This window comes from Macaca thibetana, chromosome X, assembly GCF_024542745.1.
Source record: "Macaca thibetana thibetana isolate TM-01 chromosome X, ASM2454274v1, whole genome shotgun sequence".
NCBI classification, from domain to species: Eukaryota; Metazoa; Chordata; class Mammalia; order Primates; family Cercopithecidae; genus Macaca; species Macaca thibetana.
In genome coordinates, this window is record NC_065598.1 from 24,660,547 (window position 1) to 24,685,274 (window position 24,728).

The 24,728-nt window shown below is 39.6% G+C and overlaps 1 protein-coding gene across 1 annotated transcript in view; it reads left to right on the plus strand.

The window, feature by feature from the left end:
- The window catches only part of POLA1 (DNA polymerase alpha 1, catalytic subunit), a 308,663-nt gene that overhangs the window by 264,126 nt on the left and 19,809 nt on the right, over positions 1–24,728 (plus strand). The gene's annotated exons all lie outside the window — the stretch shown is intronic.

Consider the following 24,728-nt stretch of genomic DNA (forward strand, 5'->3'; position numbering starts at 1 on the left):
TTTACTGCCCAATAAATAAGCCACCATAGTTCCTGACTGCTCAAATGAAAAAAGCAGAAAAAAAAAAAAAAAAGCTACTTTTTTGTTCAATGCTGATAGAAGCCTTGCTATGTGATGTCTTTGTTATGACATGGTTTGGCTAAAGCATCTCTGGAGAATAAAATTAATGAGTATACTTTGTTATATTTGCCTTTGCTTAACTGAATATAATTTAATAAATGCAGTTTTTTAGTTGTTTGTTGTCTTTGGATCTTTGTCTCAAGAAAGAAATGAGATATGTTATATTTTATAATTAGAAGTGATAGAGGGCCGGGCGCGGTGGCTCAAGCCTGTAATCCCAGCACTTTGGGAGGCCGAGACGGGCGGATCACTAGGTCAGGAGATCGAGACCATCCTGGCTAACACGGTGAAACCCCGTCTCTACTAAAAAAATACAAAAAACTAGCCGGGCGAGGTGGCGGGCGCCTGTAGTCCCAGCTACTCAGGAGGCTGAGACAGGAGAATGGCGTGAACCCGGGAGGCGGAGCTTGCAGTGAGCTGAGATCCGGCCACTGCACTCCAGCCTGGGCAACAGAGTGAGACTCCGTCTCAAAAAAAAAAAAAAAAAAAAAGAAGTGATAGAAACATCAACCATCACTTAAAAGTTGGAAAAAAAATTCTAGAAATCACACCATTTTTATTTCTGTCCATTTGTATTTGCAGTCTCCTAGTTTCCAGGGTGATATAGTGAATGTTGATTCATTCATATTTTTGTTATTTGGTTGCCATTTATAAAAAAGAAGATGTCAGTAGTTGGTAGTGATAGGTAAATAAAAATAAAATAAACAAATATCAAATTCTTTACTGATGAACTGTTCTTTTTTTTTTTTTTTTTTTTTTTTTTTTTTTTTTTTTTGAGACTGAGTCTCGCTGTGTCTCCCAGACTGGAGTGCAGTGGCGTGATCTCGGCTCACTGCAAGCTCCACCCTCCCGGGTTCACGCCATTCTCCTGCCTCAGCCTCCCGAGTAGCTGGGACTACAGGCGCCCGCCACCATGCCCGGCTAATTTTTTGTATTTTTAGTAGAGACGGAGTTTCACCGTGTTAGCCAGGATGGTCTGGATCTCCTAACCCCGTGATCCGCCCACCTCGGCCTCCCAAAGTGCTGGGATTACAGGCGTGAGCCACCACGCCCAGCCTGATGAACTGTTCTTTACATGTAGTCATGCTAATCTTCACAATAATCTGCTAAATGGATGCTCTTATCCCCACTTTACAGATGTGAAACAAGTAAACTTATTTTCTAGGACAGTAAATTCTATCTAGTACAGACCCACATTTGAAACTTAGGGCCAGCAGACTCCAAAGATATTATCCCCTCCCGCCCTTCCTCAGTGTCATACATCCTAGCTATTGAAAAAGAAATTGTTAAACATCTGTGTTAGTTTAGTGCCTCTTTATGGTGTCTATTATTGTTCTATGTTATAAGTTTGTTTTTAGCATTTTTTTTTTAAATGCTTACCATGCATCAGGCATAAACAAGGTATCTGTTCTCATGGCACATTCTACAGAAGAGTGAAGAGCAAGATCATTTCAGATAGTAACAACCCCTACAGAGACAATAAAATGGGGTGGTTTGATAGAAGTGGATAGGAAGTTCTAAGAAGCTGGTGTTTAAGCTGAAACCTGAATGACAAGAGGGAGGAAATTCTAGAGGCAGGACGTTCTATACCAGGGGAACAACCAGAGGAAAAAGTCTAAAGCTGGAGCATCTTAGGACAGTTAGGAGACAGGTGTGGCTGGAGGACAGGCAAGAAAGGGAAAGTAATAGAAATGAAGTTGGACAAATAGGCACAGGCTAGATCTTGAAAGAAGGTAGGGAGTGTGATACTTCCACTATGGAAGCTTTTGGAAGGTCCCCCGTCAACAAATGTGCACTTCCTGGAGACACTCCATGTGTTTTCTCTAGAAATTATGTACAGTGGTCTAGAGGAAAATGCCAAAGCCTTTAAAATTACATATTAATTAACGAGATTCTGAAGAGCATGACAACTTTCAAAGGTGACTGGGATAATATAGTCTCATTCCCATCTCTGCATGTTATTTCTTGTGTGCTCTGCTAAGCAGCTGCTACAGTCCTAGAGACCTCGAGTATAACAGTGACTAAATTTGTAAGTTGTGTTGCCCCAAATTATAGTAGGGATGGAGATAAAGAAATGTGTTTGTATACAAATTCTTGCTAGATACTAATAACCAGTGCTGGAGAACTTTCCACATTAGTTCCAGGAAGTGCCTTGTAAAGACCTGTTGGTTTTAGTTTTCTTTTGGTACGTTTGAAATTTGTCACTAGCTTTTAAAATTAAATATGCTTTTTACGTAAATATTGTATCTTTTGAACTTGTGAGTGTGAGGGTTGAATTTTTAGTGAGAAAAGAATTTTGTTTGGATTTGTTTTTAATTACTATTTTTAAAAAAATATGTTAAGGGCTTCTGGTGGTGATGGAAAATATTAATTCCTTTAAAAATCTGGCTGTGTTGCTAGATCCACATTTGCTTTTCTGTGTTTTTGTGAACAACTGATCAAATTAGATTCGTCACTCTTGGCTTGCGGTGATTTGAAATTGAAATGGAATATATTAAAGCAGCCAACCACACTGATTACATTGCAAGCCTCATTTAATTTCATACATTCACACATTACAGTGAAAGGCAGCTTTTTTAATGCATGATTGTGACTGTACCTTGAGGAACTCCAAAGGTCATCTGTAATGGGTGCATAATTTGTTAGTGTTAGATATCCAATTTATGGTAGGTGTTTCTCAGCCTGATTTGTACTAGTAGTAAATATGGTGAGCATCAAAGTCAAATCTGTAAAAAGTTTAGCCTGTCACATTTGGTGGTATTGTCTTATTCATTGGTCAGTGGACCACAGTAAATCATGGACTAGCTGTCATCCTTAAATCTAAAGTGCCAGTACTGAGCCCCTGTAGCACAGGGATTAAATGAGCTATTCTTTTTAAGAGAGCAGGCTGGCCCAGGTGAAGGTTATAACAGTATTACCAGCTCATCTAACAGTACTTGTTCACAGCTACTTGAGCCCTAGTCCCAAGAAGGCTATAAAAGGACTTTCAGTTTCACAGGAGCATGGACAATTTGTGAGCTTGCTCTTTTTTTCCTTGGTTTTCTGTAGCAGCGAAGTCTACCAACTTCATTTCCTTTGTGTCTTCTGTGTGACAGGCACTGTGGGGCAGCCCTCAGAAATCCAGAGTAGAATTTGGTTTTTTAGGTTTTTTTCTCTTTTTTTGAGACAGTCTCACTCGTTTGCCTAGACTGGAGTGCAGTGACGCAAGCACTGCTCACTGCAGCTTCAGTCTCCTGGGCTCTAGCAATCCTGCCTCAGCCTCCTGAGTAGCTGGGATCACAGGTGTGCACTGCCATCCGCCACCACTCCCCACCCCGCCCCCACCAGCTAATTCTTTTGCATTATTTTTTGTAGAGACTGGGTCTTGCCATGTTGCCCAGGTTGACCTCAAACTCCTGGGCTCAAGCAGTCTTCTCACCTTGGCCTCCTAATGTGTTGGGATTACAGGTATGAGCCACCACATCAGCCCAGAGCAGGATTAAGACACAGTTTCTGCCCTCAAGAAGAAGACAATTGGATATGGCCATTTGTTCCACTGTGTGGTTTTAAATGACATGAAATGGCTTTAACCCTTTCAGTGACTCAGGAACACAATTTGCATTAGGCAGCCCCAATTGTTCATAACTTTATCACACATGGGGTGGGTTAGTACAGTGCTCACAGAGAATAAGACTAACGTGGACTTGATGAGAACTTTCAGCTACTTTGAGAATCCAGCTGCAGAGTTGCCTTTGATTTTGGTTGTGACAGTGAGGACATGTTTATTTTGATCTTCTGTTGCAGTCCAGGGTTTGTTCAGAGATGTGGAGATTTGTTTTTGTTGGCTTTGATCAACCAGTTTGTTATATTTTAGTTTTCAATAACAAGAGACACCTAAAACCATTTTTTAAAGCTTTATTATTGAAATTCCTGAATGGGAAAAAAGTAAGACAGATATTCTACCTAACTCCTCTCCTCTCTATCGGAGGAATTACTTTTAATAACTTTAAAATATATAGGCCAAGTCTGGTGGCTCATGCCTTTAATCCCAGCCCACCCTCCCTCCAGCTGAAGCAGAAGAGTCATTTGAGGTCAGGAGTTCTAGACCAGTCTGGGCAGCATAGTGAGACCCCACCTCTTAAAAAAAAATTAGCTGAGCATGCTACTTGGGAAGGTGAGAGGCAAGAGGATCACTTGAGCTCAGGAGTTGAAGATTGTAGTGAGCTATGATCATGCCACTGTACTGTAGCCTGGGTGACAAAGCAAGACCCTGTCTTTAAAAAAATCAACAACGAATTATATATACACACATATATATATATGTTTATATATATTTATATATATAAAACCCAAAATTCCCTAGGAAGGTAACTTCATTGTTAGAAACAAAATACACTTTATAGATTAGTGTAGGGAAAAAAACGAAAGTTGAAGGGCCATTTAAAAAGAGCAGCATTCCCCATCTGTTCTATGTAATTCTAGTGTCGTTAGTATTCCTGGGGGTAACAAAGGCTCCCTGACCAAAGAAGTTTAGAAAATGCTACATTCTATATCCCCCGCCCCTTCATTGTTTTCAATGTATATTAGCATATTTTAGGCTCAAAGGTGTCCTGCAATGGAAATTTGTTTAATTTTGTTTTAAGCCAGCTCTCTCCATATTTATGTAGGTGCAGGACATAGTTTAGGAAACACTAGAATAGAATTTTGGCAATCATTCATTCTCTTTTACCTTCGCTTAATAAATAGTTAATAAAAATTCAGGCCTCTATTATCTCCTGAACTAACTTACACAGTATTTTTGAATACCTGTTACATACCTATAAAAGGCCAAAAAAAGTATGAAACTAAGAATATAGGCAGTAAAAGAATGGAAGGAAGAGAGAAGCAAGTAGCAGCCATTAACTAAAATTAGTAGTACTGATTAGTTTGTAGATAAAGAAGAGAGCTGATGATGAAAAGACCAGATTGGGATAGGGGGTAGACAGACAGGACCTGCATATGAGTCATCACCTGTGGGTATTGCCAGCTCCCAGACCTCAGGACTCATGGATGCCAGCATGCCACACCGAGGGTTGTTGACTGGAATGGTTCAAGATTTTAATAATGTGTCATGGCCACCTAGTGCAGGGTTCACAAACTCAAATTTCTTTAGGACCGTGATGAAGTATACATGCTGTTTTCATACAGAAAACATGAGCTCTGTTTTGCCAGACGTTCTGATTTTTCAAGCAGAGGAAGAAACACAGATGGTCCTGTGGAATTGTCCGATGTTTGAACACTGACTATAGTTTTTGTATTGCTTTGTTAACCAAAACTGGGGAATACTGGGTGAGGACATGGGAACTCTCTTACATTTGCTGATGGTAGTAAGTTGGTATAAGAAATGTGGCAGTATCTAGTAAAATTGAAGCTGTGCAATCATAAGGCCCAGCAATTCCACTTCTAGGTGTATGCCCTAGAGACAGACACCAGCCCTGACCTCCATGTACCATGCTCAAGGAGATGTTTATGGGTGAATATCTGCACTGTCTATAATAGTCTCCTAGGTAAGTGACAGAGAAGTACATATAAAATGATTTATATAAATTTTATAAACAACATTAAAATAGTGTCTGTGTTGTTTATGCTTATACAAATATATAGTAAAAGTATAATATGCAGGTAGAAAAGAGATACAGCAAATTCAGAATTGTTGCCTATAGGAAATGGGGGTAGAGAAGCTATGTGCACTAGGAAGCCATTGAAGATTTTAGGCAGAGAAGGGGCATGGCAGGATCTGATCTGTTTTTGAAGGTCACTCTGGCTGCTGCATCATAGGGGAACAAGAGGAGAAGTGAGGAGAGTACTTAGAAGGTTTTAGTCACAGTAGTCCTGCGCCCTGGTGGGAGAGAGGTGGCTTGAATTCCAAATATAGTGGAGATTTTCTCAACCTTGGCACTGTTGACATTTTGAGCTAGGTGATTCTTTGTTGTGGAGGCTCTCCTGTTGCACCCCATGACTGAGAACCTCTAGCCTAAGCTGTATATTGGGAGGTTAAGAGTAAAAATTTCTAATCCATTTTTAAGAGGAAGAGATCAGATAGAGCTTGAGTTAGTGGGAAAAGAATTAGTGGAGGAGGTGAGATTTGAGGTGATTTTTGCAAGAGAATGGAACAGACACAGTCATTCCAGTGACACTAAACCTTGACTATTTTAAAACTTAACAAAAGCTTTTCTTTAATCTTATGTTCCCCTGCTCCCACTTCTTTGTAAATTCTTGTGAGAGAGCTGTATATAGGCTCTTCACTTCTCTAGCATTTAGTTGACTCAACAACTCTATTGCTCACACCAGGGTCCTTAGTGACTTCCTAGTTACCAAACCCAATGGAATCTTTCCAGTCCATCTACCATTGACCTCTCCACCCCATTTGTTTTCCATTTTTAAAATGATTTCCTCTTACACAGTCAAAAGTACAGATCACAATGTATGTTGAGATGTTAATCTATATGTTGATATACTTTGAAAAATTGTACATCCTTTGTATCATAGGGTATTGGACAGCCATTACAATGTGGAGTATTATCCATGTTCTGTAAAAGTGAATTGTATGTATTAAGTAAGAAAAACAGGTTTCAGGTCCATGTAGTTAATATACTCTCCCCTGTAGTAACACACATATATATATTCATGAACATCAGTTTAGAAAAAGGCTGGCAGGAAATGCATTGAGATGCCAGCTGTCATTTTCCTGACAGTGTGTTACTTTTATAATTGAGGCAGGGGGCAGCGTATTGAAAACATTGGTTTATCTAGTTTCCCCTCTGTTCTCTTCCCTCTGTGTGCATTCTCCATGGATGATCTCATCCGTACCCTACACACCAAGGACTCCAAGTCTAACTCGACCAATCGAGTCCTCTTTCAGACTGACTTTTAGACTTGCATACCTATTGATCTCCTAGATAAATCCACTGAGATGTCTGTCCCATGAACATCTGTCAAAATCAACATGTCCAGAAGTGAAGTCATCGTATTCCTTATTACCCACTAGCTGTTTCTTTTACCCTCCCTTTCCCAGTCACTGGCACTCCATATCTATCCTGTCATCCAAGCCAGAAACAATCCTATAAGACTCTTCTCCCATTCCCTCCACATCCAATCCATATCCAAGATTTGTGGCCAGGCACAGTGGCTCACACCTGTAATCCCAGCAATTTGGGAGGCCGCAATGGGAGGATCACGAGGTCAGGAGTTCGAGACCAGCCTGTCTAACACGGTGAAACCCCGTCTCTGCTAAAAATACAAAAATTGGCTGGGCGTAGTGACGCATGCCTGTAATTACAGCTACTCAGGAGGCTGAGGCATGAGAATCGCTTGAACCCAGGATGTGGAGGTTGCAGTGAGCCAAGATCGTGCCACTGTACCGCAGCCTGGGCGACAGAGTGAAACTCCGTCTCAAAAAAAAAAAAAGATTTGTAAGCTGGTTCTACCTCTGAGTACACCCTGCAGCTCTCTCCTTCTGCCATTTTCACTTGCTGCCACGTAGTTCAGGTGGTCCTCTCAACAGGATTCCTAGACAAGTCTTCTTGGTTTTTCTACTTCTAGACCTGCTCTGTCTATTGCAGTAGCCACTAGCCACGTGTGCCTATTGAGCACTTGAAATGTGGCTAGTTTAAATTGAGATGCGTCATAAGTATCAGATATACCTCATTAATATTCATACATTGATTACATTCTGAAAGGAAAATATTTTAGATGTACTGGATTAAATGAAACATTAAGATTTACTTGTTTTATTTTAGGGGTTTTAAAAATGTGGCTACTAGAACATTGAATGTTCTCAGAATGGTGTATATGGCTTACATTATATTTCTATTGGGCCGCACTATGTCTAAGCAGCCATCCCCCCTTTGATTTATCCTCCACACTGCTGTCAGAATTATCTTGCTGAAAAACAAAGTCCCTGAGCTAAAAATTCTTTGAAGTCCTTTGGGATAAAGTTTAAAATTAGCTTAACACACCATGCCTTCCCTAAAGGCATTCAGTTTCAAAAACTTTTGAAACACTGTGCTGTCCACAGTGTCCGGTTAGATTCAGCTGGTAGGTTGCCAGCTTCCAACCCCTGATCTCAGGACTGTCTGTCATCTCTCTGGCACCTCTACCCTCAAATATTTCAATACTTGTTAGACAATTGATGCACTATAAATAGATTGAAGTGGAGTTGAGCATATGAGTAAGTACCCTGTATCAATTCTATATTCATGCTACATAAAAAGTTTTATACAGACCCTTAAGGGACAGCTACATTGCTAATACTCTGTTGAAAGTTATCTACTGAGCTGTGCACCTCTTCCTAGTAGGCCATATGTGTTAGTGGGCACTCTGAGGAGATTGAAGTAGCATCGAGGACCCAGCCCTCACTAATAGCTGACGGCGGGTGAACCAACTGGGAAAGGAAACCTTCATGTGTTGACAATATCAGAAAGATTCTATGGAAAGCTACTAAATTTGAAAAATCCATCCTTAGGAGATAATCTTTCTCTTGGAGTGGGGGGATTATAAACAGGAGGATGATAGGTAAAATGGAAAAATTTTTAAAAAGCTCAATTCATAGGAGGATGTTGGATAAAATGACCCTCCAAAAAAGGAGTTCCGAAATACTAAATAAACTTAAAACAGATGTATCATAACAATATTTTGACTCCAAAATATGTTTTATATGTCCATAAGTGTGTGTCTAGGATGGCTGACAAACTTAGAGAACCACATCTGAGGTATTTACTAATGAGAACATTGACTAGGTTGTATTCTAACCAGCACAATTTGATACGTATGTAATGCCAGAATAGCCATGAACAAGGCAGAACTAAAGTTATTTTCAGATACTGAAATACTGTTTTTACTTTGGTTCTGATGTTGAACCACAGAGTTAGAGGCTTAATTTTTTTTCTATCAATATATTGCTCTTATTTTTTCTTCATAGGACCTTAATGTTCTGCATGTTTAGTGAGGACATTTCTACTTCCAGTGTAATAGCACCATGCTTTTAGAGATGCACTTGCTAAACGTTTGCAGCTAGCTATTCCTTTCGTGACCTTGTGACTGGGGCTTCCATAAAGATGCACTCCTGCGCAACTCCTTTCTTGCCTTCCACTACAAAACTGTAAACTCAGGGATACTAGTCTGGTTTGCTTAGTCAGTTTCTGCTCTTTTTCACCATCTTGCTTGGATGGGGTCCCTTTGGTGTCTAGAGCTCTCCTGCTACCTTGCCTCCTTCTCGACCTCTAAAATAAAGGGAAACCTTCTGTTTGTACCATTCAAAAACTGAAAATACTTCTTTTTTGATGTGTTTATATTATTCTTTCCAGGGTTATTTGTATTGTCAGATTTAACTTGCTGTGTTTTATGTGGAAATAATACCAAATATGAGCAAGTAGATGATGGGTTATATTTGGAGCAGGGGTACTTTCCTGTTGTTCCTAAAATCACATATACACAAAGTTGTCCTTAAGGTCAACCCTAAAAGCACACCTAATTTATTTCCTCTTTGAGTTCCCACAGAAAAGACCTTCTTTCTACTTCCTCTTCTCCCAAAGTAAGCAGGACTCACTAAGATTCTTGGCTGTCTCTGGAACCAAGAATGGGTTTCACCTGAGCTCAGGCATCCCTCCAACAGAGAGATTCTCCACTTCAAATACCCAGTAAAGCGTAACGTAGGAGCTTTTTTAAAAAACCCGCCTAAGCCAGTTAAAGCTGACTCTCTGAGATGGACCCAGGCATCAGTGTAATTTCATCCCAGCATACAGCAGCAGTTGAATACCACTGCTCGAAAGTCTTACCCACCTTCATGCCTGAAGCTTGTTCCTAGGCTTAAAGTTTTTGAGAATACGGCCATTAAGTTCCATAGGGGAAAAAGCATTGTAATATTAGTCATGACAAACTATAATGCTACCACCTGCTGACAGCTGCCATTTATTGATCAGTTCTGTGCCAGGCATTCTACTATTTCTCTGTGTAATCTTTATGTTTTTACTGCATCTTTATGTATATATATATTTACTTTTTATACTTTACTGTGTTTAATCTTAACTATGAAATGGGTCTTATTACTATTTCACAAAGAGGAAAAGGAAATGTTAAAGAGGATAGGTGATGTGATCAGAATCGCACAACCAGTAAATGCGGGGAAACAGTTGATAATGATATTGATCACATGTTAGATCAAGAACAAAGAAGCGAAAAACCGTAAAAAAAAAAAAAAAAAATAGTTTGACTGTATACTAATTACAGTCAATTATACCAACAGTTTACCATTTGTGCCTAATTACAATATAGCACAATAATGATTATGATTATAAATACCATTAAACAGATATCGTGTTAACTTGGGCAAATTTCTTTTGATTACAGAACAGCTTAAATCTTTATTATAAATAGGTGTGGAATGAATAGCTAATAATCATAACTAATATTTTATTGAGTGTTTATGTTTTAGGCATCACAGTAAGGATAAGGACTTTGTGTACATTTTGTTTAACCTTTAAAAACTAAAACTCTGAGGTTGGTACTATAATTATTATTAGAGGAGAGGAAACTAAGGCTTGGAGAGGTTGAATAACTTACTTGGTAAATGGCATATCCCGACCTTCTACTCAGGGTTGCGGGACTCCAATGCTTTTCACTATTCCATCTCCTTATGTAATATGCTGCAAATTCATAGGACTGTTCGTGTTTGCTCAGCCTTTGCACTTATTACTAATGTGGGCTGGTTATCTATTCAAAACTTTCAACATGACTTGTGAGATGGGTATAATTATTTTAAAAGTCTACAAGAGTTTCCTTCTAAGCTATTAATAGTTTTAATTTTGAATATATATAATGGTAACCCCATGAAATCTCACTACTATATAAGAACAGTCCCAATTTAGTTATTCTCCTCTCCCTTCAATGACATAAAATCAAACTATCCTCTTAAATAATAATAATAACAACTTTCAGGGTCATCTTAGTTCTTTGAACTGTGGGTTTTATTAAGGAATAATATAATCTGTGCATATTTAAAATAATCATTTTGTATTAAAAACTGACCCCAAAACATACACACAGAGATGCCTGATTAATAACAAACATTATTATGAAGTGTTTTAGGTGGGAGGCATTCAGTTCTAAAGATTATATACAAAATAAACCTGAACCTAGATGACCTTCAATAAAATATCAGTATACTAATATGCCAAGAAACTCAATGGCATGTCTGATTCCAATTAATCATGATGAAAAAAGAGCCATCTTGCCCTAATTCTTGCTCAGAGCAGTCACACAGGGTTGTAAGTGATCTTCTTAAAAGACCCTTTGTCTCATCTTTGTCAAAATCCTCTTTTAGGGGTTACATCTGGTAGAGAACCCATAGATTTGGGTGTCAGAAAACCTGGATTCCTGTTGTAGTGTCTCTATGAAGTTTCCAACAGATTACTGTGCTGTGAGTTTTCCAATCTTAAAATAGGGATAAAAATTCATTTTTCAGCATTTCTCAAAGAGATATTGCAGAATCAGTAATAACTTGGTAATGTTTTAGTAATGCGTGTCCTTTAGAGAGTAAGTATGTAGACTAAATAAGATACATGTACATAGTTGAAATCCAATAAATGCGACTCATTTGATATATTATGGTAAGTCTGTAATAATACGGAACTCTTATTTGTAATCATATAAGGCATCTATAGAACGTTTTCAAGAATTCCTTAAAAACAAAAGGCAACTGATGTACTGTGTCAGCAAAATCCCATCTTTAACCACTTAGAAATAAGTTATACCTACTTTTTCTCCCAAATTGATAACTCCCTGCCAGTCTGTTTTGGCAGCATAGAAGTTGTTTTCAAATCACTAAAACCCTCATGACCTAAAAGATGTGAAATTTGAAGGAGTTTGTGCTGCCATTACTCTTAAGGTATTCGCTAGGTGCTAATTGAGTCAAGTTTGTTCTGCATTATGGTCTAATGCAGGCACAATCAAGGATCAGATGTCAGGGTGTCAGATAGCAGGAAATGCTGATTGATGGGAAGCTGGGGAATGCAAGCTCTACCCAAAGGCATTAAAATTCTTGAAAAATAGTTGAACACCATTAACTATACAGACACACCTTCTAGCTAGATTCTACTGAAGATCCACCAGTTCACAGACTTTCAGCTAATAAATGTCTTATGATCATTAATTCTACCCCCAAAATGGAAATAGTCATATACCACTTCATGCTTTTTAATAAGTTGATTATATGTAAAGATTTGAGTTTACCAGGAAGTTTACAAAATAAATTATAGTTATTAGAGTTCAAATAAAAATGTTTTTATGACAAACAACTAAAGAGTGAATTTCTCTACATGAATTCTGATGTTCTTATATACATCCTAGAATTCTTGAATTGTATAAAATGTTATCCTGACATTTATATGTCTTAATTTAGCTTACTGCCTTGTGCAGAGCACACAAGAAGTATTGAAATTAGGTAGTTGACACCAAATAAATACTTAAGGCTCTTTATAATACATTATTAGGGAATCTGTCATTTCAAGTTATGGACCATATTAACAAATACTGTGTATTTTGAAAGGCACTTGACGCCAGTCACATTCACCTAGAGTAATTCTGAGTAGTTCCTCACAGATTCCACGGGGAAAAGCCTATGGTTCGAGTCTCATAATTCCATAGGCAATTAATGTATCAATAAAAGAGCATAACCATTTGTAACTGTTCTCAGTCAAGTACCTACTATGTGCCAGACACAGTACAGGCTCTTTTTATGCATTATGTCTCAATTTTCTCCTGATGCTAATTCTAGGAGGCATTATTGCTATTTCACCAATTGCAGATAGAGAGCCTCAGTGAGATTCCCATGAAGATGGTAAGAAACCTTTCTGCTGCTAAATCCTGTGCTGGTAAGCTATCTATACCATATGTCTATACTTTAAAAAACCGATAAGGACATCAGTGAATGGACTGCAGCAATTAAATGAACCTAGTTAACCTTTTAAATCCCCCTATATCAGATCACTATCGGGAAGGAAGGGCTCGATACCTTAAAATTATCAGTAGAGGGTATGTGCCCCCATTGACCAATCTGACTGGACGTCACACACTTTGGTATCCGTGTACACTGTGTGCAGAATCAGTATGTACTAGAATTATGTATAACAAACTAAAAGCCTACCAGCTATTGGAAAACAGTGACATGCTGATACCAAGGTGGGCTTGGTAAGTGAAGGATCAGCATGTTTTCTTTTCTAAGTTAAAACTTCTGATTTTTCTTCAAACTCTTCTGTCTCTGCTCATGGTCCCTCAGCCCAAATCTGGCTCCTTCTGTGGCCTCCAGATAGAGTTAGACACTTCCTCACCTAGCTGTTTGTATGTTTTCTCACATGTATTTTTTCTTATGCATCTCTCTTCCACTATATGCGAGTTCCTTGGAGCCAGAGCTAATTGCTTTTTCATCCTTGTGTTGCTAAGCACTAAATCCAACAGTGTGTCTGATGGTGGCTGACGAATGAATGGATAAAACCAATAAAACTGCCTGACCTCATCACTATTACTCCCTCCCATCTTTTAGTTCTTGACTAGTCAGAAGGCCAGGTTCTGTGGCTGAGCTCGTAAAAGTTCAGCTGTATTGTAGAAATACACAGATACACAAATAGTGTAGAAATATACAAAGCCTTTGCTTTCATGGTTTTGAGGAAAGGAAGAGGTGAGCAGTTAGCCAAACTCTTGGATTAAAAAGAGCAAGAAGAGTGATTCCAGGAAAGTTTTCTTTTTCACCTGTATGTTTTTGCAGCTTTTTTCATAGTTTTCAAAGTTGTGGAACCCTCTCCTGGTGTTAAGAACCTGCTTTGGTTCTTAAAATAAATAGAGGTATCAAAGACTCCTCTTGCTTCAATATTTTCACCTGTGATTGACAATTCAAATATGGAAAGCTTCTGAAACTGTCTTTAAGTAGCTTCATAAGATGACAAAAACCCTATATTTAGTAATGTCTAACTGAAGTTTGTTTTAATGATTTAGAAAATATCCTAGTATTCATTATCATAAAGTGTTTATTTTGCAGAGTTTTTATTTGAAAAACTAGCAACTCTGCCTTACCATAGAAATACATCTTTCTTCAAGGTTTTGAAAACATTTTGGTTCTACATATTAGACTTTAACTCTTGAATGCTAACCCTGCCTAGTAATAAAACATATTTTTTTTTCCAGTGCCACTTAATGGCAAGTCTCTTCAAGTTTCTCAACAGACAACTGCTCTAAATGTACCCGAGGTACATTCTCATTTTCTAGAGGGGGAACAGGAAAAATTCCACTGCTACCATCCACCCCTGTCATCCAAAAGCAAGTTTATTAGTGAACTTCAAGTCAGCATTCTAACCCTACTGTCTGGTCTCTTTCACTTTTTTATCATTTTGGGTTTATCAAGTCCTTTTTTAAGATTAGTATGAAGAATACTTAATGTTGTAAAAGCTACATGGATGGTTTTGACATCAGAGTTGCAAAATATGTTTTAAAAGGATAACAATATCTGAGTACATGTTTGTAAGAGCAGCTAGATAACATGGCAAACTCTGACAGCAATCATTTCTTCACTCCTGCCCCATTTTTCCTAAGCAAATACACTTAGGGTGCTCTTCAGTGGTAGTGTATATAAAGGATGGTCTCCAAAAAGAGATTGGCAGCTTTAATTTGTTTGATATGTGCAATCATGGTCCGTGTTAAATTCAAAATGCTTGTCCAATCAAGGATTCAATATAGAAAAGAGGCAGTAACAAGCATGCTGCACACTGTAATAAAGAAATCTGTTGATTGAAAACAGTTTGTATATTTTGGAAATGATAGGGAATGTAATTGGTAAGAAAGAAAAGGATAGGGCTTCATAAATAATGGGAAATAGAGCATATTTTTTACTGATAATACTAACTCAATTTAATAACATTCTGGTGTTGAATTTTTGTGTGCCAGAAAATAAGAAAGGTGGGTTCTTTTTTGTTACTCTAAATGTCATGATTAATGGGGTGACCTTTTTTGTTTTAGTGTCCATCGAGAGTAGCTTTGACAGGTTGAATCTGAGGCAGTAGTGGGTGATACGTTCCAGTTCTTTGAGAACTTTCACAGAACATTTTTCTTTTGTTCTCTCATGCAAGAAGACAAAACAGTTTTAACTGGTTTGTTTTTTTTTTTTAGGTACAAGTACTACGTGAATGCATTTCTGTGGTAAAAGATCTAAACAATAGAGAAATATACAGATATACAGAGCAAAGCCTGTATACTTTTCGTACATAGATATCTGGATAGAGATTTGTATGCTGATTGTTTGAGGAGCTGTAATATTAAGAAATTGAGGCTGGGTGCAGTGGCTCACGCTTGTAATCCCAGCACTTTGGGAGGCTGAGGTGGGCAGATGGCTTGAGTTCAGGAGTTCAAGACCAGCCTGGGCAACATGGTGAAACCCATTTTCTACAATAAATTAGCCGGGTGTGGTGGTGCATGCCTGTAGTCCTAGCTACTTGTGGGACTGCAACAGGAGGATCGCTTGAACCTGGGAGGTCGAGGCCGTAGTGAACCGAGATTGTGCTACTGCACTCCAGCCTGAGGGACAAAGTAAGACCCTGTCTCAGAAAAGAAAAAAAAAATAATAAGAAATTGGATTTTACTATTCATGTCATTCTCAAGCTTACTTAAGACTAAGACCTCACAGATACAAAAACATATATAAAGTCACCCTGGAGGGCTGCTATTAGTGGCTGTCCACTAGAAACATGTTGATGTGGACACCACTAGCCGTGCCTGGGGTGGGTTAGCTGGGACCCTTTTCACCAAGCACCACCCCAGGTCACAAGTGTCCCTTTGGAGCTGCTCAGCTCAGTTGGCCAGTATCCAACTTTGTCCTCTCTGAAGAAAAAAATCAACAATTTAAACAGCAACCACAACTAAATACACTTAATGGTCCTTTACCTGTCCTTTTTTCCTGTTATTTAGTTCCTTTCCCCATTAATTTAAAATTCTGCATCTAGACTTAGCACTAGTAATCTCATCTTGTACAAAAATCCAACTATTCAGAAAGTTCCAACTAGAAATTTTCAGTGCACCATAGTGACAGGTATTCATAATGATGGAATACTATCTAACTCATAAAAGAGATTGTGTAGAATATAGTTTTGTTATTAATTTATGCTACTTTATTAACATTTTAAAAAGTGGTCAACAGTCCTTTATTGCCTTCCCATTAACCATCATGTTGAGGTAACCATAATACCCAGTTCCCTGCATCTGTTCTAAACAAACTGAATTTTACTAGATAAAAAATGAAATTACTAATAAAAGTTTAAGTGATACATTTAGCATACATTGTCAAATTAAGCATTGGCTGTAAGAAGAATCCGTTGTATTGGTAAGCTGTTTTTGTGTGAGATTGCATTTCTTCTTCTCCAAGCATCTAGCAATACAGCACTTTGGATTCCAAGTTCACCAAAATTTCCCCCTCTATTCAATTGCGTTAAACATGTATTGAACATCTTCTCTATGTCATGCTTTCTAAGATGCAAATAAGTTAGTATCCTTGTACTCTAAGAATCCATAATCTAGCAGGGCGTGGTGACTCATGCGTGTAATCCCAGCACTTTGGGAGGCTTAGGCGGGCAGATCACGAGGTCAGGAGTTCTAGACCGGCCTGGCCAACATAGTGAAACCCCGTCTCTACTTAAAAAATACAAAAATTAGCTGGGTGTGGTGGCACACGCCTGTAGTCCCAGCTACTCAGGATGCTGAGGCAGGAGAATTGCTCCCAGAACCTGGGAGGCGGAAGTTGCAATGAGCTGAGATTGCGCCACTGCACTCCAGCCTGGGCGACAGAGCAAGACTCCATCTCAAAAAAAAAAAAAAAAAAAAAGAATCTGTAATCTAACGGCAGAAAGGGGGCCTGCATAGAGGAGGCGTTCTTAATTCTGTTGAGGTGGCAGAACCCTTTATCTCCCACTTATAACAGTGTGCCAGTGGTGAAAAAAGCAAGGTGAGAACAGTGTGAAGTCAGGGATAAGAAAGGAGGTATCCCTATGCACCCCAGGAAAGCACCCCTAATGATAGAATTTTTCCCTACGGGGAAAAGGTGAACCAAGATACCCTGCAATTCTACATCTGGAACAGTACTCTTCTGAACTTTTTTTATTTCATACTCTAGCTTTTTTTTTTTTTTTTTTTTTTTGGCTAAAATCCCTGATATTTATATATGTAATTGTAGGTATACAGGTAATTTGAAAGAGCACTAATGTACTCTTCCTGTGCAAGATATCCTGTAGAACATACGCAAAATACGCATTTTTTCCCTTCAACTTCTATTTTAAGTTCAGGGGTGTATGTGCAGGATTTGCATATTTGTTACATAGGTAAATGTGTCCCATGGTGGTTCACTGCACGGATCATCCCATCACCTAGGTATTAAGCCCAGGATCCATTAGCTATTCTCCCTGATGCTCTCCCTCCTCCCACCTCAACCTCCTCTGACAGGCCTCCCCCCAGTGTGTGTTGTTCTTCCCAATGTGGCCATATGGTCTCATCATTCAGCTCCCACTTAAAAGTGAGAACATGCAGTGTTTGGTTTCCTGTTCCTGCGTTAGTTTGCTGAAGATCATGGCTTGCAGCTCCATCCATGTGCCTACAAAGGACATGACCTCGTTCCTTTTTTTTTGGCTGCATAGTATTCCATGGTGTATATGTGCCACATTTTCTTTATCCAGTCTATCACTGATGGATGTTTAGATTGATCCCACGTCTCTGCAAACATAAAGACAAATGGAACAGAATAGAGAACGCAGAAATAAGACTACACACCTACAACCATCTGATCTTCGACAAACCTGACAAAAGCAAGCAATGGGAAAAGGATTCCCTATTTAATAAATGGTGCTGAGAGAACTGGCTAGCCATCTGCAGAAAATTGAAACTGGACCTTCCTTATACCATATACAAAAATTAAGATAGATTAAAGACTTACATGTAAAACCCAAAACTATAAAAACCCTGGAAGAAAATCTAGGCAATACTATCCTGGACATAGGAGTAGGCAAAGATTTCATGATGAAAATGCAAAGGCAATTGCAACAAAAGCAAATATTGACAAATGAAATATATTTAAACTTAAGAGCTTCTGCACAGCAAAAGAAACTTATCATCAGAGTAAACAGACAACCTACAGAATGGGAGAAAGTTTTTGCAGTCTATCCATCTGACAAGGTCTAATATCCAGAGTCTACAAGGAATTTAAACAAATTTACAAGAAAAAAAAATTAAAAAGTGGGCAAGGACATGAACAGGCACTTCTCAAAATAATACATATATGCGCCAAGAGATAAATTCTTAAGTGGATGTGGTTGAGAAAAAGTATTCTTTAAATATCAGCGTGTTTTTAATGCAGGCTTTTCCCCCCACCCCCAAGAATCTTTAAAAAGTCCATTTTGAGATTTTTAATTTAGTTAAAACTAACTTGATCTTGTTAAAGCCACATACCTGTGCAAACAGAAACTTTGCTATATCCCACTGGAATGAAAGTGAACCTGCCCAAGAGGGGCCCTCTATCAAATCCTTGCCCATGGAACAGGGTAAAAAACACAAGAGAAGAGGATACCTTCTAATTTGAGCTTCACATGCAGCATCTGACACTCAAACCAAGTAAGGTGGGGCCAGTGTCCACCCAACTAGCAAATATTAGTATATCTCAGGATCTATGTTTTAGATTTTAAAATTTTTTTAAATAAAACACAGATGTATAAATTAGTCCAGAAGGTTTGTGATCCTCAGTAGCTGTCCTGTGATTTCAACATATGTCTTCCCTGGTCACTAGAGGCAAAGGGTCAAATGAGCACCACTTCAAAAGGGTGACCACAGGAGAATGTCAATGGGTCTGTTCAATCTTGAACCCTCTTCCCAAAGCTGGGAGGGTATCTGTTTGCTTTAAATCCTGTGAAGCCAGGAATGCCCCTTACACCTGACATGCTTACAGTACAGACTGTCATGTACATGGACCTCAGTGAATGAAACCTGGGTGTCCATATCTTACCTGCTGCTCATCAAAACTGCAAGAAAGAAAGCCTCTTTTGATGAGCAGATGTACTCAAACTACCTCTACCAGGGTATATTCAGATTAGTGGTTTTATCATTTCCAAGGAGATAAGACAGTGAGTGACATGTAGCTAGTGCAAAGCAATAAATCATAGCATGGGCAGGGCAGGTTTTGAGAGTTATTTGCCTCACGCTGTCCCCTGGCACTTCTACCCAGCTGTTGAAGCCATCATGGCAGTGCTACCAACCTCCACTCAACCAGGCACCTGTGAATCTATTTTCACCCCTCGAAACACACACACCCATACAGATAGGCATTTAAGCAACATGAGGACTGACTGGATGTTTTTATATTTACTAATCATGGAAGCACTATCATTATAAATGAATCAAAATTTTCATTTCCATAAACATAGTATGATTTAGAGAGTGTAAAGGATGAATTTATCTCCCTGGCCTAAGTATCACCTCACTAATATGTGGACCAAGATATTATTCAGGATTTTAAAGATAGTTAGAGGGGGGATTTCATGAAAAAGGAATGGATGTGGAGGATTTTATTTTATTTTATTTTTGGGACCAAGTTTCACTCTTGTCGCCCAGGCTGGAGTGCAGTGGCACGTTCTTGGTTCACTGCAACCTCCGCCTCTTAGGTTCAAGCAATTCTCCTGCCTCAGCCTCCCGAGTAGCTGGGATTGCAGGTGCCCACCACCACGCCCAGCTAAGTTTTTTGTATTTTCAGTAGACACCGGGTTTCGCCATGTTGGCCAGGCTGGTCAAGAACTCCTGACCTCAGGTGATCCACCCTCCTCGGCCTCCCAAAGTGCTGGGATTACAGGCATGAGCCACTGGGCCTGGCTGGAGGATTTAATTTTTAAAGTTGCTAGAACCTGAAAGTTTGTTTAAAATAAAATATTCAGAAGAACTTAGGGGAAATTATGAGTAGGTATTATTATGGTGGTGAATTTTCTGACATCTTTTTCCTGCTCTCTCACCTCTTTCTAAGCACCTGATCTAGTTGGACCACCACCATACCTAGAGTTTTAGATGTCAGAAACCACCAACATTGGATAGAATATGCTCACCCTGCAGTTCCCAAACGTATATACTGCACAAGTCTAGCAACCTGAACTGAGAAAGGACCTCTTTCTTGTTCTCTGTTCCAATTCCAAGTCCCGGGAAAAGGCTGTCTGCATCACCCAGTATAGAATAGCTGCTTAGGGGCTATACACTGTGGACGAGGAAGGGGACCAAGAGTCTGGGAGAGGTTTTCCATAGACCTGGCTGTCACAGGTTTGCAGAATACCCTGCTTATCTAACCAAGGTCTGGATAAATCCCTTGCTACTTGAGCTCTGACAAGATGAGAGAGTTTTTCAAATAACCTTTCCTGAGAAGCTAATGAATCTATAAAAGTCAGCAGGCTTATAGGATGAGTTCCACTTTTTTTCATCCACAATTAGCTTGCCTGTTGATAATTAACCAGCATGGTTGACAAGGCACCCCAGTTCCTGACTTTTTTTCCTTCCATTATCCAATTCTGGCTCGGATATTGGAGAAGGGACCCTAGACAAAGAAGCTCAGCCTTTTGGCTGAGGAAGATACGGGTAAGGTATGTTGGCAGATCTGGTGCAGTCCGTGATCATGTTAAAAAACATCTTCCAGCTGGGCGCGGTGGCTCATGCCTGTAATTCCAGCACTTTGGGAGGCCGAGGCTTGCGGATCACCTGAGGTCAGGAGTTCGAGACCAGCCATGGCCAACATGGTGAAACCCCGTCTCTACTGAAAATGCAAAAATTAGCTGGGTGTGGTGGCATGCGCCTGTAATCCCAGCTACTACTTGGGAGGCTGAGACAGGAGAATCTTGAACTTCAACCCAGGAGGCAGAGTTTGCAGTGAGCCGAGATAGCGCCATTGCACTCCAGCCTGGGTGATAAGAACAAAACTCTGTCTCAAAAAAAAAGAGAAAAGGAAAGAGAGAGAGACAAAGAAAAAGAAAGAGAGAGAGAAAGAAGAGAAGAGAAGAAAAAAGAAAAGAAAAGAGGAAGAGAAGAGAAGAGGTCTTCCAATTTTTGTGACTAGGCCTGAACCTCCTAGATTGTCTCCACTGGCTTCAGGCCATGTCCACTCTAAAACATCTCTAGCCTTCAGGGTCCTATCTTGGCCTTTGTCATGGCATGTCTCCAGAGGGTTCTCCCTCTTCCCAGGGTTACCTGAGTACACAGCCTGCAGTAACCTGCTCTTTCTCTAGGTGCTTCCATTCACCTGAAATGTAGTTATTCTCCAAAGGCAGGCTCTCTTTGTTTATTCTGAACTGGCCTCTCCATAATCCCTCCCCTCCTCGCAATGGGTGAGAGTCTTCCTGGGAGCCACTGACTTTCTTTGGCAACCATCTGCATTGTATTGGTTGCTGTGGACGACCAAAAGCAAACCTGTATGTACTGTTTGCCTAGTTGGACACCCACCCCTACACAAGCTTCCCTTTCTTGGGGGAATGTGTCTAGTTCTCAGCCCATTTTCAGAACAGAAATGTTATAAATTTAATATTTGAACAATTTTTTTCCCCCTAGGCCCAGATTCTCTTGAGTAGCTCATTGTTAATACTTGTTTTCTTTTTCCCATTAAATCACCTACCCAGGAGAGTATTTTGTTTTCTAAAAAATAGTCACTTATCAATTAAATGACAGGAAAAAAAACCCACCCCAGAGAGGAGACCTGGTATTTATTGGACACATGTGAAAAATGAGCCTTTCTAACAGAGGGATGGTCATCTTGTACAAGTACACTGAGGGCAGCTATCCTCAACCAGGATGATTTTGCCTCCCCACCCCAGGGGACATTTGGCAATGTCTGGAGACATTTCATTGTCACAAGTTGGGGAGAAGCAGGAGGGAGGCTGCTGCTGGCATCTAGTGGGTAGAGGCCAAGGCTGCTACTAAACTTCTACAGTGGACACAAGGTAGACCCACAACAAATAATTATTGGCACCAAATGGCAGTAGGTTAAGATAGCAAAGACTTGGAAGCAACCCCAAATGCCCATCAATAATAGACTGGATAAAGAAAATTTGGTACATATACACCATGGAATACTATGCAGCCATAAAAATGGATGAGTTCATGTCCTTTGCAGGGACATGGATGAAGCTGGAAACCATCATTCTCAGAAAACTAACACAGGAACAGAAAACCAAACACCACATGTTCTCACTCATAAGTAGGAGTTGAACAGTGAGAACACATGGTCACAGGAAGGGGAACATCACACACCGGGGCATGTTGGGGGGTCGGGGGCAAGGGGAAATAGAGCATTAGGACAAATATCTAATGCATGCAGGGCTTAAAACCTAGCTGATGGGTTGATAGGTGCAGCAAACCACCATGGCACATGTATACCTATGTTACAAACCTGCATGTTCTGCACATGTATCCCAGGACTTAAACAAGAAAACAAACCCTAATGTAGGGCTAGTGAGATGCGTGTGTGAAATTGAGCTGGTAAGGAAGGGCTTGGGACCACTGTGCCAGTGCTGACGGAATCCTTGATAGTATTTTGTCAAGTTGAAGGACAGTAACAATGATAAATGTAGCAATGCTTTTCTAGACACGAGGGAAATGGCCTTGGTCTTTGCGTGGCTACTTTTTTTTTTTTTTTTTTTTTTTTTTTGAGATGGAGTCTCGCTCTGTCACCCAGGCTGGAGTGCAGTGGCACGATCTTGGCTCACTGCAGCTTCTGCCTCCCAGGTTCAAGCTTCTTCTGCCTCAGCCTCCCTAGTAGCTGGAACTGCGGGCATGCACCACCACACCTGGCTAATTTTTGTATTTTTAGTAGAGATGGGTTTTCACCATATTGACCAGGCTGGTCTTGAACTCCTGACCTCATGATCCACCCGCCTTGGCCTCCCAAAGTGCTGGAATTACAGGCGTGAGCCACCGCGCCTGGCCCTTGGGTGGCTACTTTCATAGAAAGGCAGCTACACTATATTGATATGGAATAGAGGTTTATTGATTAAATAAATTCACTTTAACAATAATAAACTCATTACATGTTAACATAGAAACCTTTTATGAAAATAACTATCTTTCAAAACAAACAAACAAAAATGGTGAAAAGAGCAGCATTGTTTTAAATTTTGGCAAATCTCTTTATTCTCTGGCTTAATAGAAAGCCAGCCTGATTTCTCATCTGCTTCTGCATTCAATCTGTGGTAACATCACACATCATGTAGCCTCTGGAAACTCCACTGTAGACCCATGAGAGAATGAGAGTGGAAAAATCCAGTAATGTCTTCGTATGATTTTGAAAAAGGTTTTGACCTTGAAGACCCCTAAAAGGGTCACTCCAGATATCCCCTGGCCCACACATTGCAAACTGCTTCTCTAGAACTGGGAGATCTGTGAAGCAGAATGGGGAAAAAGTCACATGTTTAATTTCACTACTCTTTAACTAGAATTTAGCACTCCCTTCAAATATGGACGGAGGCCTCAGAATACAGTGGTATTAGCAGTATCTGACTTCGTTTACAGCAGTAGACGTCAAGGATATTTTCTGATCACATTACAGTTGTTGCAGATATCTAAACTATCACTTAACATTGCTTTGAAATTTTGTTCACCATAGTGCTAGATCTTGTCTATAATGCCTTAATAAGAAAGTACATACACTACTATACCACAGGTATGTTCTTTAATACCGATAAGTATATTTCAGTGTAATTGCTTTACTTTGCACTCCTATGTTGTTTTATTTGTTTTACCTATTTTAAAAACATTCTGAGATAGGAGCTGTGGATTTTAGTTGACTGCCAAAGGAGTCCTTGGTACAAAAAACCTTCAGAAACCTTACTCTAGAAAGTTACACAGCCAGAAAGGCATGCCTTGGCCATTTTGGGAAAGCAATACAGCCCCAAAGCAAGCTCAAATCAGGGGAATGTTCAAAGAAAGCAAGTTCCATTGCCACTGTTGTCAGCCTGTGTCCTGCCCACCTCTGTATGCACAGCAACAACTTCAAGTAATCACAGTAAAGTGTTGATCATGAACACTCCCAGTTTTCAAAAAAGAGTTAACCACCCTTGTAATGTACATTTTGGATAAAAATTTCCTTTAAAAGTTCTCATTCTCATAATTCACAGTAAATTCCAGTCTTCTCAGCAAACTCAGCTACCCTAAGAGTTCTAGAGCTAAGGTGTTCCTGTCAGTTGATGAAAGTTAATAAAGCTTCCCAAATATTCCTGGACAGACACAGAAATGGACAATGATTGCTTCTAAGAAGAGACATGGGATGGGCGGGAGACTTCTTTGTTGGTTGGTTAATTTTAATTTCATTAGTTAAACATGCACATAATTTGAAGTATCAGAAGATCATATGACTGGTTACATAAAGCAGTCCCTTTCCTTCCCATTTCCCAGTCCTCAAACACAACCACTTGGGACTCCTTCCACTGCTGTTTTTAGTATTCACCTCCTTATCTCTAAATAATAGGCACAGAGTGCATCTCCCAGTAATCTCCTACAATGGGAAAAGAGGCATTAACACCTCCAGCCATGGTCCTCAGGCAGTTAGAGCATGA